Source organism: Tympanuchus pallidicinctus, unplaced genomic scaffold (assembly GCF_026119805.1).
Source record: "Tympanuchus pallidicinctus isolate F22 unplaced genomic scaffold, pur_lepc_1.0 scaffold1, whole genome shotgun sequence".
NCBI classification, from domain to species: Eukaryota; Metazoa; Chordata; class Aves; order Galliformes; family Phasianidae; genus Tympanuchus; species Tympanuchus pallidicinctus.
This window is the reverse complement of record NW_026294618.1, coordinates 5,040,051-5,054,731: the sequence shown is the minus strand read 5'-3', so window position 1 is coordinate 5,054,731 and position 14,681 is coordinate 5,040,051. Positions and strand designations below refer to the sequence as shown.

General features: G+C 44.9%; 1 protein-coding gene across 9 annotated transcripts in view; it reads left to right on the top strand.

The window, feature by feature from the left end:
• Positions 1-14,681, top strand: part of EXTL3 (exostosin like glycosyltransferase 3) — a 132,273-nt gene that overhangs the window by 47,963 nt on the left and 69,629 nt on the right. The window contains exon 1 of one of the 9 annotated variants that reach the window (XM_052691306.1): positions 1,197-1,340. The exons of the other annotated variants lie outside the window; for them this stretch is intronic. The gene's annotated coding sequence lies outside the window, so the exon portion shown is untranslated. Of the gene's footprint in view, positions 1-1,196; positions 1,341-14,681 lie in introns of those variants that run through there. 9 annotated transcript variants of the gene reach the window in all.

The window sequence follows — 14,681 nt, the reverse complement described above, 5'->3', positions numbered from 1 at the left end:
TAATGAAGCCGTGATGGGTCTGGAGCATAAGTGTTAAGGGGAATGGCTGAGGGCACTGGGATGGATCAGTCTGGAGCAGAGGAGCTCAGGGGAGACCTCAGCACTCCCTGCATCTCCCCAAAAGGAGGTTGTGGTGAGGTGGGGATCGGGCTCTGCTCCTGAGTAGTAGCGGTAAGATGAAAGATGTTTGTCTCAAGTTGTACCAGGGGAGGTTCAGGTTGGATATTAGGAAACGTTTCTGCTCTCAAAGGGTGGTGATGCAGTGGCACAGCTGCCCAGGGAGGTGGTGGGGTCAGCATCCCTGGAGGTGTTCCAGAGCTGTGGGGATGTGGCACTGAGGGACGTGGGCAGTGGGCACGGTGGGGTGGGCTGGGGTTGGACTGGATGATCTTGGAGGTCTTTTCCAACTCAAATGATTCTATAAATTGACAAAATATTTGTCCTGAAATGGGATGGTTCAGTAATTCTGGTCAAAGTTGGATTTTGTTCTTCTTTCTCAGCAAGTTGTGGATTCAGCCCTTAACCTTTTCACAGAGGAACTTTTATTTATTATTATTAGTAGTTTTATTTTGCAAGTGACACTAGCAGATTAGGATGTGTGGGAACAGAATAACTTCACCCTTGCCAGCCCTGATAGATAGCACTGATATATTGTTGTCTGGTTGGATTTTATTTCGATACGGTAAGAAATCCTTGCATATATAAAGAAAGTATATAAAGAAGGGTTTATGGCTGCTTTTTTTTTTTTTTTGGTTTTCAAACTGTAGTTAGGAAAAAAATGGGGCAGTAGTTGGCTGCTAGCTGCTGAAACAGAATATCCGAAATAGAAGGATGTCTGTGTCTGCCTCGAACACGGAGTTCACACGCTCCAGAAACTTGAAGTGGAGCAAATCCTGAATGGGAAAAGCTTTTTAAAAGCTCTGTGAGAAATCCCAGACCAACAGGGGGTAGATAGAAATATCAACAGGAGGAAACAACCGTGTCTTCTGCCCACGCAGCCCGGAGTCTGTGCTCGGAGAGGCTTTCCTCTTGCAGAGAAGGTGGAAATGCAGAGCGGCTGAGGGAAGTGAGCTGTGAAACCCAATGCCTGATGCCATCACTGAGTCTTCTGGTGGTTTTCTCAGGCAAATTGAGGCCTGCAGTTTTGTTGTTTCTTTTCTTTCTTTTTGTTTCTCCTGTTTGTTTGTTTTATTCAGAGCAAGCATTCCCATTACACCATGCACGTGAAAGGGATTTGGTGCTGTCTGAGATGGATGAGAAGTGAATAAGCTGAGAGCAGTGTAGGTCATCACCTGTCAAGTGATTCTCAGAAGCATTAATGAGCAGCAGCCCAAGCCCAGGTAAAGTCATCTATAGGTTTTTTTCCCTTTCCTTCTAAACCTGTGATCATTCCCCTCCTTGGGCAACCTGTCCTTCACCACCATTAGCTTTGTCTCCCTTTTCTTTCTCCGTTCTGAAACGGAACCGCTTTAATGACAATTGATGTCTGCTCCTGTGGGGTAGAGAGCTCTGTGGTGATATCAAAGCATTTATAATAGAATAGCTCATCCTTGTGTTGGGAGAGGAATAATGGATGTGAGATACGGCTTTATAGTTAGAAAGCTATCTAAATTTAGAGTGCTCTTGTGCATTGTAGCTGAACTGATACATTGTCAAGCCGCTGCTGTGAGGGAAGGTTCAGCTCCCAGTGTTGTGCTCCCACTGATCTTTTTGTGCTGATGTGTGCCTGATTCCTCCCAGCCTAACTCCCCGAATCCTCTCACCGAGGACGCAGGCTTTGGAAGTAGGGAAGAGATCTCTTTTCTGCAGCAAGATGCCATTAGATCTGCTGAGCTACAGCACAGAACCACATCCTAAGTGAAGTCTCAAGTGTTAATGTTTGAAAGGTATTTGCAGTTGGCCAGCTCTCTCTCACAGAATCATTAAGGTTGGAAAAGGCCTCCAAGATCACCAAGGCCAACCCCCAACCCGTCCCATCACCACCGCTGCCCGCATCCCTCAGTGCCACCTCTCCATGGTTCTGGACACCTCCAGGGACGGTCACCCCACCCCCTCCCCGTGAGAAGTGATGTGTGGGGCAATTGGAAAAGCAGGGCTTTCGTATTATGGTGCTTTCCTAAATCAAGTTGCTCCCCTGGAAATAGTTGTGTTCGCTTACAGCCGCCTTGCTTCGAAAAAAGGGCAGGAATTGTGGGCACGTTGTTTAGGCAGCATATGCTCTGTGATGTTTTCTGTGCTAGAGCCAACTTGGAGAAAGAATGAAAAAATAAATGTTTCGCTCATTCGTGCTGGATACTTAATGAAGCTCATTGGCAGCAGTGTTCCCTCCCCAGAGATCTTTCCAGAGTCATTAGGCTCAGTGAAGGATGATCTGGAAGAGTCTGCCTGTAAGAAACTTCTGCTTCTCTGAAGTGTGAAATGTTTCCTGGCTATAGGAGCTGTCAGCCGCCCCTGAGCAGCTGCAAAAAGATAAGAGGAGCTGGGAAGGGCAGGCTGAGAGATTAGTACCTCTGTCTGTAAATATGTAATAACATATAGGGGCAAAAAATCCTTCAACTTAAAGGGTAGTACTACACCTGCAAAGGGAGGTGGATAAGAATTTGCTGCTCTTCTGCTCAGCTGGGCTGCTGCCCTTTAGAAAATGGCCATTTTCAAGAAGGGTTTTGGTGCAATTTCCAGGTGTGACTGTGATGATGTTTTCAGTGCAGCATTTTGAGGTAGAAACCTTTACTGAATATAACCTTGGGCAAAATTTCAGAAAATCAAGGGCAATAGGGAGTGATAAAAGAGTTGGCAGTCACGCAGCTATGGATATGTGTGGGAAGGCCAAAAATGCGCTCTGCCTCTTGTCATAAGAAAGGGAATAACTCTGTTGTCAGGAAAGTAAAGGGTACCTCCTGCTGGCTCCTGTCCTCCTGAGTATCAGCCGAAGCACAGCTGTATGTTGTGTTGCAGGGTCCTCACAGGGAGGTGGATGTGCCAAATGAGCTCCAAAGCCATGAGCATTTGTTGGAAGGACCCCAGAACAGCAGCCAGGTACAGTCAGTGCAGCTGCATCACATTGCAGTGTGTTAAAACAGAGCAGCAGTTCTTGTCTGGAAGTGCCTTGATTGGAAGGTGTCAACAAGATGAGGTGTACTGCAAATAAATAGATTTCTGCAGGACTTGTTCAGCATGCAATGGATGCATTTAATAATGTCACAATATTTACTCATTTATCTAGAAGCCAAGGGCATTGGTGAAATTTTGAGCAAAAAAACCCCCACCGTTGATTCTATCACTAAAAATGCAGTTAAGACGCATTATTTTAACTCCTGTGTTACTTTCATTCTCGGGGAGCAGATTGGAGAAGCAGCAGTGAGCAGTGAGATGGCAAAGGAAACAACCTGCAGCATGGGAAGAGCCAGGGCTGGGGCTGAGTGCAGTGAGCACATAGGGGCTCCCACGAAGGCAGGAGATCAGAAGGGCTAACCAGATGCTGCTGCACACATCTGCTGGCCCCACTCCAGAACTTTTCTGATGTCTCCTCACAGTGGCAGATTGTAACAGCACGTGTAATGTTGGCATTACACCACTGGCTGTCTGCTTCTTTAGTCAGGTTTCAGATTTGCTGGTTTTAGGCACTGCCTTGGCCTTGGATTGGCAGAGAGAAGATTGTCAGTGCCCCATACATAGCCACTAAGCTGACTTCTCAGGGATGGCCGGAGTATGCTGTTCTACATGGCAGCCTGGTTCTGCAAACCGTGCCTTGCAGCTCCTCTAGATCATTGCTCAGGCAGTCCATGAGTCCAGGGGAAGCTTTGTGTCCCTGCTGGGTCTCCCTGTCTTTAGGCAGGCAGGCCCATGCTGCTGGAGAAGTGAGGTTAGAGAGCAGGTAGAGTTGTGATGGACAGTTTGAAAAAGCCCTCACCTCCCGTGTGCATGCAGGGAAACGTGTCTGGAATGATGCTGGATCTGACTAAAGTATTCTAGACAGTGAGACTGGATGGTTTGAAGGACAGCTTGTATCCCTAAGCTCCTATTTCCTGACAGGTATTTTAGTTTGAAGAATGCTTTAACTCGATGTGCTCAGCGCATAGTAAGCCTCATAGGTGAACTGGTAACTGCTGCTGAACTGGTGCATGCAAGGGATTTGAGATGGACTTGGCTTCACTCAGGCATCAGTTGTCTCTGTAGGAAGAGTGGGACGTGTTTGTGCCGAGGCCAATGGGCATCGCTGCACGTGCAGCAGTGTAAGGCACAAGGGGTCTTTGTCAAGTGTTACAGAAGAAATTAAAACGGAAACAAGGTTTTAAGCTATGTATTTTACACCGTGCTCGTTTCCAATCTTCTCCTAGGCTGTGCTATGTTGAAATGAAATGTTTTAAAGTAGTTGATTTTATGCCTTTTGCTATCTAAAGTCTTTGGACGTGCTCTACTTATTCTTAGGTTCCCTTTCCATTTACATCATTAGATGCATTTCCATATGAAATACATACATAATCAGCTGTCTGAAGGGCATTTTTAGATGGGGAAGAACTCCAAACATTCATATTCTCATGGTAAGATTGCAAGCATTGCTGCACTGTGTATTTTAGTTCACACTGTGTGTTTATGCATATTCTTCCTGTCCCTGCAGATGTTCCCAGCTTCTCTTTATAGATCGATGCACTGACCCTTCTCAAGAATACAAAATTCTCCATGTCACTTTAGCTAATGACTGTTTTAGGTTTTTGGTTTTTTTAGATCTAAGCTCTATTCTGCAAAAGACAGGAATGCAGGTGTCTCAAATTCTTCATGCCTCTTCATGATAAATATTTCACCAGCCTTTCTTTCTCCCTGCTTTCACTCAGGACACTGGATGACATTGGCACTAACAGCGTTTTGTTTTATCATGCTGAGGAGCAGTGTATAGATAGTGCCATATAGAATAGGCAGCTCCTTTGGGTTGGTGGCAGTTGCTGTTGATGTCTAAGCATAAAGCTACTTTCAAATACTTGGTGTGCTGATACAACGTGTAATTAGAGGGAGGGTGGATGGAACTTGTTTGCTGCTGGATTCGCAGGGCTTGCCTGGGGCTCAGCGAGGAGGAACTCAGCCAAAACTGAGGCTCCAGTCCCTAATTGGAGCATTGCGTGGGGGAGATGCGGGAAGCATTCCTCCTCTTTCAGCAGAGCAGAGCTGGGGGTGACAAGGATGAGCTTTTCCCTCCCTGCTGTGGAGCTCTTGAACTGGAAACGCGTGATCTGAGCGTAAGTGAGTGGCCCGAGAGCACAGGATGTGTGCCTGGGCTCTGAGCACACAGCGGTGGGTGGCTGGAAAGCAGCGTTGGGCAGCACAGGGAGTAGAGCAGAAGTGAGGGAGAAATTTCACAGCTTGAAGCCCTGTATTCTCGCAAGGCTGGATGGCTGTGATAAAGGAAGCTCAAAGGAAGAGCAGTTGCTGGTTTTTTTTTTTTTTTTTTGTTTAAACAAATCATAAAGGGGTGATATTGCATTAAAGCTTGTATGCGGCGTTTGTGTTCGCCTCTGCTGTTGATCTGCGCAGCCACAGCTGGCTTGCTTCCTTGTGAAGTCAAGATTTCTGCTGGGGCAGTAGGCGTGGGGAAAACAGAATCATCATCAGTCCTGCCCTGGCTGTATGCTGGGGACAGCTGGACTGGGAAGGGTAACGTGCTTTTGATGCTGTGTGTATCTATGGGGCATTTCATAAGTAAAAAGAGCAGATACCTGATGTGAAAAGTACCAGAGAGATTAATTCCTTTCTCTACAAAATAAGGATAAATACTTCTTGATCTGCCAAAGCAGGCTGTGTGGATTTAATTAACTTCAGTAAAATGCTTGTGGATAGCATCTTTCATCTGAGAACGTAAAGGCAAAATATATTCTAGGCATTCTCACTCAGCTTTGCAATTACTCCTCCAGCTGTCGTGAGCTGTGCCAACAAAAACTACTCTCCTGTCATCAAGGGATTGTTGATGCCTTGTGACTTGTTTTGAGTTTGATATTCTCTTTCCCCCAACTCGTTCTCCATGGTCTCTATGCAAAATATAGCACGCTCTCCAAATTTGGGGGAGAGAATTTAACCTTTTCTGCCACAAACTATTTGTGTCTCATGTTGTCCTTGCTCTCCTCTTTTGGTCTGTGCCCTTGCAGAGGAGGAGAGAAAGGCTCTTTTAATTATTGTTTTTTGTATTATCGAGTTCCTGACAGTCTGGATAGTTAAGACTTACAGCTTTGCTCTTCCAAATGCTACGGTTATTGCTAACAATACTTTATGAAGGTCTCCCTATAAAAGTCAATGCTACTCAAATTTAGTTTATTTACAGTTTCCAAGAGAATAGTATTAAGCCTACCAGTTTTAGATTAATAAGTTAGAAGCTCAACTCGGGTGTCACCGCAGCTTCTATGGGACCCTAAGCAGATGTACAATGGGAAGAGTAGGATCATAGAACCATGAATGTAGTGGATAAGACCACTAAGATCAAGTTCAGTTCTCAATCCATCACCACTGTGCTCATTAAACCATGACCCTCCAATGGAGTAATTCCATTCCCAAATAGATTCACTGCTGTTGATACTTCCTTTGGGACTGGGTCCTTGCGCAGCTTCTCCATCCATCCTGACGTGCCCTTGCCACAGAAGTGGGTGCACACTGCAAAGCTTAGGTGAGTTTTCAGGTGGGCTGGCCGTGGGCTGCCTCCAAGGGAAGTGCAGAGATGGAAAAACTGGTTTTAGGAAAATTGGGTACCCTCAGACACCGCTGTGAGTCTACGGGTTAGAAAATGGTGGGTATTGCTGTTATTCTTGGAAGGATTCATTATCTTGACTTTAAAAGCATGAGAGATTTTTTTAATATATATATATATATATTTTTAACTTGAAGAAAGTGCAAGGCATCATTTGAAGTCTTTGAACATTTAAGCTCATAATTATATGTGGGAATTAAGGCTACAAAAAAATCACTTGAAGAGTAGATGTGTAACGGCTGCCTTCATCAGCCCATGTGTTGATGCTGGATCTTGTTGCTTCAGCACTTACACCCTTGCTCCTGTCTCTCTTCAGACAGAGATGGGAGAGTGGGCAGGAGCCTGTCCCACTGCATGCATCTGTTGGACAGTGAGCAAGCTCTTTGTGACAGTTCTTTTCTTACTGGCAAAGCAGAATTTTCTTAAGAAACAGAGGAATAAAATGTGATAACTTGTTTTTCCTTGATCAGATCCCAAGTCATTCATTGCAGAGTACATGGCAGGATGCTGTTGTTCGCTGATGCTTCTGGCTTGAGGGATTTGATGCTCCAAATTGAATTGAATATCTCTGGCTCCCAGTAAGGGGTGTGGGAGTTGTGTGACTTCATGAAGATTTGTGTCCATGTTTGTCTGTGTGAACTTCGTTATGAGAGTAGAGTTGTCTGACTCCCACATAAAATGTAGCAAGCTTTCTTCTGCCTGGAAGAGAATGCTGAATTCTGCCAAGTGTGTCGGTAATTGTTTTTAAAACAATAAATCTCAGCATGGTGCAAGCACTTCAATCCTTGTGGGATTCCGTGATATTTGTTGGGTGAGGACAGCAGTAGCAGAGGCACAAGCCAGCACTGCCTCCCTGTGCTTTGATGCCTTAAGAGGGAATGGAAGATTATTGAGTGAACGATAACTTAACGAACAAGTTTGATGAGAACGAGAGATGAGCTCATCTGAGCATCATAATAATTACTTGCTCCTTTATGCAACTGTTAAGGCTTGATCTTGTCACCACATTTCCAGCTGTGCTTGGGCTGCCTGTTCTCCATCATGGAAGTGGTGTGCTGGGAGCAATGGTCACGGTGCCGGTAAAGGGCTCGCTATGTTTGTTTGGAAAACGTCAGGAAAATGTTGCTTGATGTATGGAAATAGTTTTGCTTCAATGTCTGTTTCTGAGATGTTGATTCTTTCCTTCTATCCCTTTTTTTCCTATTGACTGCATGCCCCATTTCTGGCAAGGCAGGCAGCTCTTGGGGCAGCTGGTACCAGCCACCTTGGGTGGGGGAATGAAGGGTGGTTGGCTTCAAGCACACGGTTGAAAGAGGAAATGAAGCAAGCTTCAGGGATTTCTTGTGCAAAATTTGGTTTGTGTTGAGTGAAATGAGTGAGCAGGAGGCTGTCAGGCTGCATCCCTGGGATAGGAGCTAAACTCCTCTCCATCGGGCATCATCCTGTGGCTTTAATGCTGAAGAATAGCCTTCTCCTGATCTCACAGGAATTGTTAATGTTCCAGTAGAGCTTCATTATCTGAAGATGGTTCAAAATTACCTCTCTGAATTTGCAGTTCTGTTGTTTCAAGCACAGCCTTGTGTATCATTGCTGGATAATTCCTTTCAGATACAGGGAGCCATCGCCACGTGTTTCTCTCTCTGCTGCCTATTAGCTACTTCTAGCTCTGGGGCTCTTCTGTTCCTGGATCAGCAGAGATCACCAAATGAGTTTGTCATTATTTGTTTCCTTCTGCATGTCTTAATTATGGCGTTTAGAGGGGGACTTTTCCCATCTCTATCTTGTTTACTTGATCTTGTTGGAGGTCTTCCCTTTTGGCTTGAATTTAATTGCTGAATTGTATCTCAGGAACTTCAGCTGGTATTCAGCCGCCCCTCGCTTTAAAAGCTGGGTGGAAGTCCATTCCTTCTACTTGACCTCTGTTGCCTTTTGATTTCCCTAGCAGGTCTGCTTTTCTGAAGTTGTTTTCCCTAAAATGGTGTGCTTAATTCCATTTGTGCCCTCTGAGCAGCCTTTTTCGCTCAATAGAGTTGATGCAATGAAATGAATTTGGAAGATTAATTTGTTATTCTCTAATATTTCCCAATTCCCCAACCTCCCATTTTTTTGAACAGAAACCTCCCACTGAGCTCTTTTGGAAGAGCTTTGTTTCTCATCTTTTCCCTTAAAGGCTGGCTTCCAGGCTACAGCTATAATAGCCTTAAGTGTCCTATAATGCTTTCCACTTGCAGGCTCTCTAAGCCTTGGACCACTGTATGTTCACAGCTCTGTGGGAATACAGCTGGGAGGTGGAAAGATGACCATCATCTAGAGCTAGTCAGGAAGAAGGCCTTCCAGGGGGTGGCTCCAAATATGCTAAGAAGGCCGGAACACCTCTCCCAAGGAGAAGGGCTGAGATACCTTGAGGGCATTTATCTATAGGACAAGGGGTAAATGGCTTTAAAATAGAATGGGCTGGATTGGAAGGGACCTCAAGGATCGTAGATCTCTAACCCTCCTGCCATCAACCTCCCCATTTCATAGCAGCCCAGGCTGCCCAGGGCCCCATCCAACCTGGCCCTGAACACCTCCAGGGATGGACAGGGCATCCACAGCCTCTCTGGGCAGCTGTTCCAGCACCTCACCACTCTCATGGTAAAGAACTTCTGCCTGACATCCAACCTGAATCTTCCCTCCCTCAACTTCAAACCGTTTCCCCTTGTCCTGCTGTTATCTCCCCTTTCAAAGAGTTGATTCCCCTCCCGTTTGTAGCCTCTGTAAAATAAAAGAAGGTTGGTTTGCACTGAGTGTTATAAGGAAATCCTTTACAATGAGAGCAGTGCTCAAGGCTGGGCTGGATGGAGCCCTGGACAGCCTGGTCCATGGAGGTGTCCCTGCCCACATACCCACTGTTTTGTATCACTTGCCTGTCTCTGTGTGTCTTGAATTCATTCTCTGCACTGCAAGTCCACCACGTCATCAAATGAAAGCTGCCTTTCCTGTGCCTCTACCCAGCAAGATGCCTCCAGTCTAGCAGAGCTGGATTCATTTATTCATTTTAAAATTATTTTAAGCTCAATAATGTTGCGCTCTTTTTTTTTTTTTTTTCCTTTCTTCCCCAGAGTAATAAAGCAATAAATTAGAAAAGCTTCTTTTATGCTTTTAGGAAATTGCAATTTTTGTTTGTGTGTCTTCTGAAATCTACAAGGAGAGAAAGTGAGCGTTTCTGTGGAATGTAAAGGTTTTGAAAACGCTCCAAAAATACTCAAAACCAAACGAAAGGTTGAGTGGGTCTGTTTTCTCCTGGAAAATGCTTTTTATTTTGTGAACTCAAGGCTGAGTAATCTTATTTAGAACTTGGTTCTCAGTTCTCAGGGCAAGTTGGCTTTGAACCTCTTGAATCTCCCCACATAATTCATCCTTCCTGGCAAGTGCTCCCATCCTGATTTTCCTTGTAAAATCAATAAGTGGAGATGAAGGAGAAAAGCAAGCGCGGGGATCTTTGAGTGAAGGGCAGAGATGCTGCTTTTGCAGGCACTCGGAAGAAATGAAATTGGGGCAATTTTCCTCAACTCAAGCTGCTGTTCTTTTTCTATGTATTGACTTTCAAAATCTTGCTCATTCTTCTATTTCTGCTGGGAGGGGAGCACTTGTACTCCAGCTGATCTCCAGCAGATGGCTGTTAGGTAAGTGCGTGATCGTGAGAGAGAGACCTACAACTTCACTCAAGTATCACAGATTAAATAACATGTCTCTCTATAAAAAGCACATATGCATTCTCTTAATGTTAGACCTTGTCTGTTTGATCGTGAAGCAATCTCATCTACTGAAACACGTTACAGAACTTTAACAGATTATCTCCTTAGATTGCAGAGGATTGTTTTGTAAGCTGAGACTTTCCATGCCTCTAGCTTGTCTGGGCAGCCTAGGTTTGCATGGAGAGCTGTGGTCTCAGCGTTGGTTTGAGGCAGTGAGTAGATATGTGAAGCTTGTGAGTTGCATTGCCATTGTATGCAGTTACCAGCTGTCACAGACATGATAATGCTCTTTTGTCATGAGGATTAAAATTATACCGCTCCCTTCCCTAATGAGTTCATTATTTAATTATTAGGTAAAGGTTAAATGAGTGTATTAAATGTGGTTTAATCAGCCTGATGATTCAGATTGATCTGAACCTGGTTTTTAAATTTTAAACGTTTCAATTCTCTCAGTCCTTTTTGTTTAGCTATTAAAGGGAACGCAGCTGGATTTGTTTGTGTACCTGCTCCCTTTGTGCTGGAGGAAGCGCCTCAGGCTGTGCAAACCATGCTGCAGGAGCTTATGTTCCTTCTTGACTTTCTCTCATCTGTAAGCACTAAAAAATAATTACAGTGATGAGTCAGCTGGATCTGCTGCTTTTCGGTGCTTACAGAGCCTGTTCCATGCAGGACAGCATGGCATTGCCAGGACTTCCCAGAGGGTTTTAGCCCTCTGCACCCAGTGCTGCACCATGAGCATTTTAAGACAGAGCAGGGAGACTTAAAACGGTGGGTAAGAGGATGGACAGTGTTGTGGTTCCTGGTGCTCTGGGTTGGTTTCAGAGCATTTGGGGGAAGAAAAGAAGCATTCGCTTCATTTTTTCCCCTCTTATGTTCTTCAAGTCAGGACTTTTTGATGGCCCTATAGGTCAAGTGTTTTCACAGGCAGGAGGACAGGGAATTATCAGTTAAAAGCTGAAAGCTCTTGGGACCAAGAATGCTTGTTCCCCTCAAGCTGCGGTGTCTCAGCAGTAAAGCTGGAGTACGCAGTGTGCAGAGACCTTGAAGTGCCTCCTGAACTGCTCAAAGAAGAGATTTTCTCAAATCTTTGATTTTTATCGAGTGTGTTTTAGTCATCAGTGGTGGCCTGTTGGCAGGGGCCCTGGGAGTGAATGCTTTCTTGTGCCGTGATGGTATCAGAGTGTGCAGGTTGCTGTGTGGCAGGTGATAAGTGCAGTCCTGTCTAATCCCCCAGAGAACAGTTACTGCCCACAAAGGGGGATGTGAAGCAGCTTCTTTCTCACTCTTACAGGGAATTTGTGTATTTCTTGTCAGTGTGATGGGAGCAAATGCTCAAAAAGCTAACGTGTATTTGGAAGATGGAAGGATTTCCCTGAACGTTGTCTCCTAGGATGAGAGGTAACGGCCTTAAGTTGCACCAAGGGAGGCTCAGATAGGAAACTAAGAAAAATTTATTCTCCAGCAGAGTGGCCAAGCATTGGATCAGGCTGCCCAGGGAGGTTTGTGGAGTCACTGTCCTTGGAGCTGTTCAAGAGCTGTGGAGATGTGGCACTGAGGGACGTGGTTTAGTGATGGGTTGGCAGTTGGACTTGGCGATCTTGGAGGTCTTTTCCAACCTTAATGATTTTACACTGTCTCCATATCCATCCACAGGCACTTCTTGCTGGGCAGTTCACCTGGAAGTCCCTCAGGTGAGGCTAGCTGTAGGGAGCTCTATGAGCTCTATTAGACAGCCTGAAGGCTGTTTAAGGGCACTTGCTTGTGAGAAGGGTCATCTCATAGAATTGTTTGAGTTGGAAGGGACCTTTAATGGTCATCAAGTCCACTTAAGGGCATTAAAATGAAGTCCATCAGGTCCCCAGCCTGTGCCATTCCCTGACCCTTAGTGTGGGGCTTTTTGGACCAGCTCTGTTTAGATATAATACACTGCTGTAGACACAGCCACTGGTTTTGGTCCTTGCCCCCTGTCATTTATCTGCTTGTGTGTTTTCATTTCTGTCATCGGTCTGCGTAGGGTCTGAGCTCTTCCCACTGAGGCACTGTCTTCCCAGATAGGACCTTGTTCTTGGGGCCACCTCTGTTTGTGTTGCAGTGTGCAGCAGTATTGCCATTCAGCTTCCTGGTAATAATTTGGTCTCGGCAGGGTTCTCTGTTATAGTTTCTCTTGTTGGATTTAATACAAAGGTATTACTTTGTCTTCCTTCATTAGAAAATTGCTCTGTAGCCCAGTCAGCAGCCTTAAAACTCTATTTTTATGTTGGCTTTGCCTATCACAGAACAGATTTTTTTCCCTGCCTTTCTATACCTCCAAATATGTAATCCTGGCAAATTCCATTCCTGCCAGTGCAATTGGTGCTTAGAGTGAAATGAAAACATGGGGAAGCCAAACAAACTGGTTCACCAGAGAGCTTAAACTACAAGTCCTGGTCATGAGGCAGCCTCAGTTTCTTCATATATTATGACTGGAACTTGGAGACTTCACAAAAAATGTTGGTTTTTCTGTTTGTTTTGTTGGTTGTTTTTCTTTTTTTGAGGAAATGTTCAGCTTTTTAGTGTTCTCTTGTTTTTTTTTGTTTGTTTGGTGAAGTACCTGACAATGAAACTTGTTTGCAATTCATTTTGAGGCACGTAAAACATCTTGTGTTAGCAGAACCAGATGCAGTTGAGACTAACAGATAAAATGTGTGAAAAGTGGGTATTTTTATTCCTCTGTACTGTTGAATAGGAATTTCCCATGGAAGTCTGAATATTCAATTTCCACTTGCAAACACAATTTTGTCTCCTTGTTGGCTCAGATCCACATGATAACGCTGTATTTCCAACTTCCACGTGCACCTTTCTGGGATGTGATTTCTTCTTTAAATGGTGTGGGGCTCTGCACACTGAAAGCAGGTCTCTGTGGCTGGCTTTACTCACATCAGTGCTTCTTCATAGTCTGTGCAGTCTGGAGACCTTCTCCCACTGGAAGCTGAGTAAAATCAAAAGAGATCTGAGACTTCAGCCTCGTGGTTCTTGTTTGCAACAGCTGGGTGCTTATCAGAGATGTGCACAATGGAAAGGATGTCTCAGATAGCAAAGTTAAAAGCCACCAGCTGTTATCTGTGTGACCAGTGTGTGCTGACTGCTTGAGGTACTGCAAGTTCTAGAGGTATGTGAAATTACCAGGAAATTACCATTATTTAGGTCATTTCCATATCTTCAAGTTGCCTTTCATATACGTGCATTTCTTATTAATTAATAAATAAATTAATTAATAAAAAAAATCATGGCTGAAGGAGCAAACTGTTACAGACAGCATTTGTGTACCAGGGCCCTATGGGATTGTGGGGAAGTGACTGCTTGGAGCAGCTTTGCATGGAGAGAGGTACTTGTGTGTAATATTCAGCAAGTGCTGTGTACAGGTCTGCTGTCTGTTCTGGTTAGCTGACCCCACTGATTGTCAGTGGAGATGCTGATACTTTTGAAATAAGGACAAAAACTGAACCCTACCAAAACTCAGTGTTTTGCATAGGAGTCAAGTCATGAGGGTTATTTATTGGGAATCAAAGTGTGTGTTGAGGGGCATGGTTTAGTGAGAACTATTGGTGATCAGTGCATGGTTGGACTGGGTGATCCTCTGGGGCTTTTCCAACCGTGGTGATTCTGTGATTCTATGATTCTGCATCTGACCGAAGTCTGGATTTGGGTTTGTTGTCCCCAGTTTGAATGAATGTGAAGACTGAGCTTGAACCTGAATTAATCAAGTCTCTGTCATCCTTAATGGGATTGCCCCTCTCCAAATGTCTCTGCATGTGAAGGTTCCCGAGTTTCCCTCTGATGTGACAGTTCTGCAGTTCTTTGGAAAAGTCTGTTGTACAAAGTGCACAGTGCAAAATTGAAGGCCATGCAGAGCTTCTCTGTGCAGTACGAAATGCAGGCACTTTGATGGAATACAGTTCTGTTCTCTGTTAATGGAGTTTGACAGGAGAGGTTTAGGTTGGATATGAGGAGGAAGATTTTCCCCCAGAGGGTGGTGAGGCACTGGCACAGGTTGCCCAAGGAGGCTGTGGATGCCCCATCCCTGCAGGCATTCAAGGCCAGGCTGGATGTGGCTCTGGGCAGCCTGGGCTGCTGGTTGGTGACCTGCACACAGCAGGGGGTTGGAACTGGATGAGCATTGTGGGCCTTTGCAACCCAGGCCGTTCTGTGATTCTATGGTTCTATGAGTTGCTGTCTCT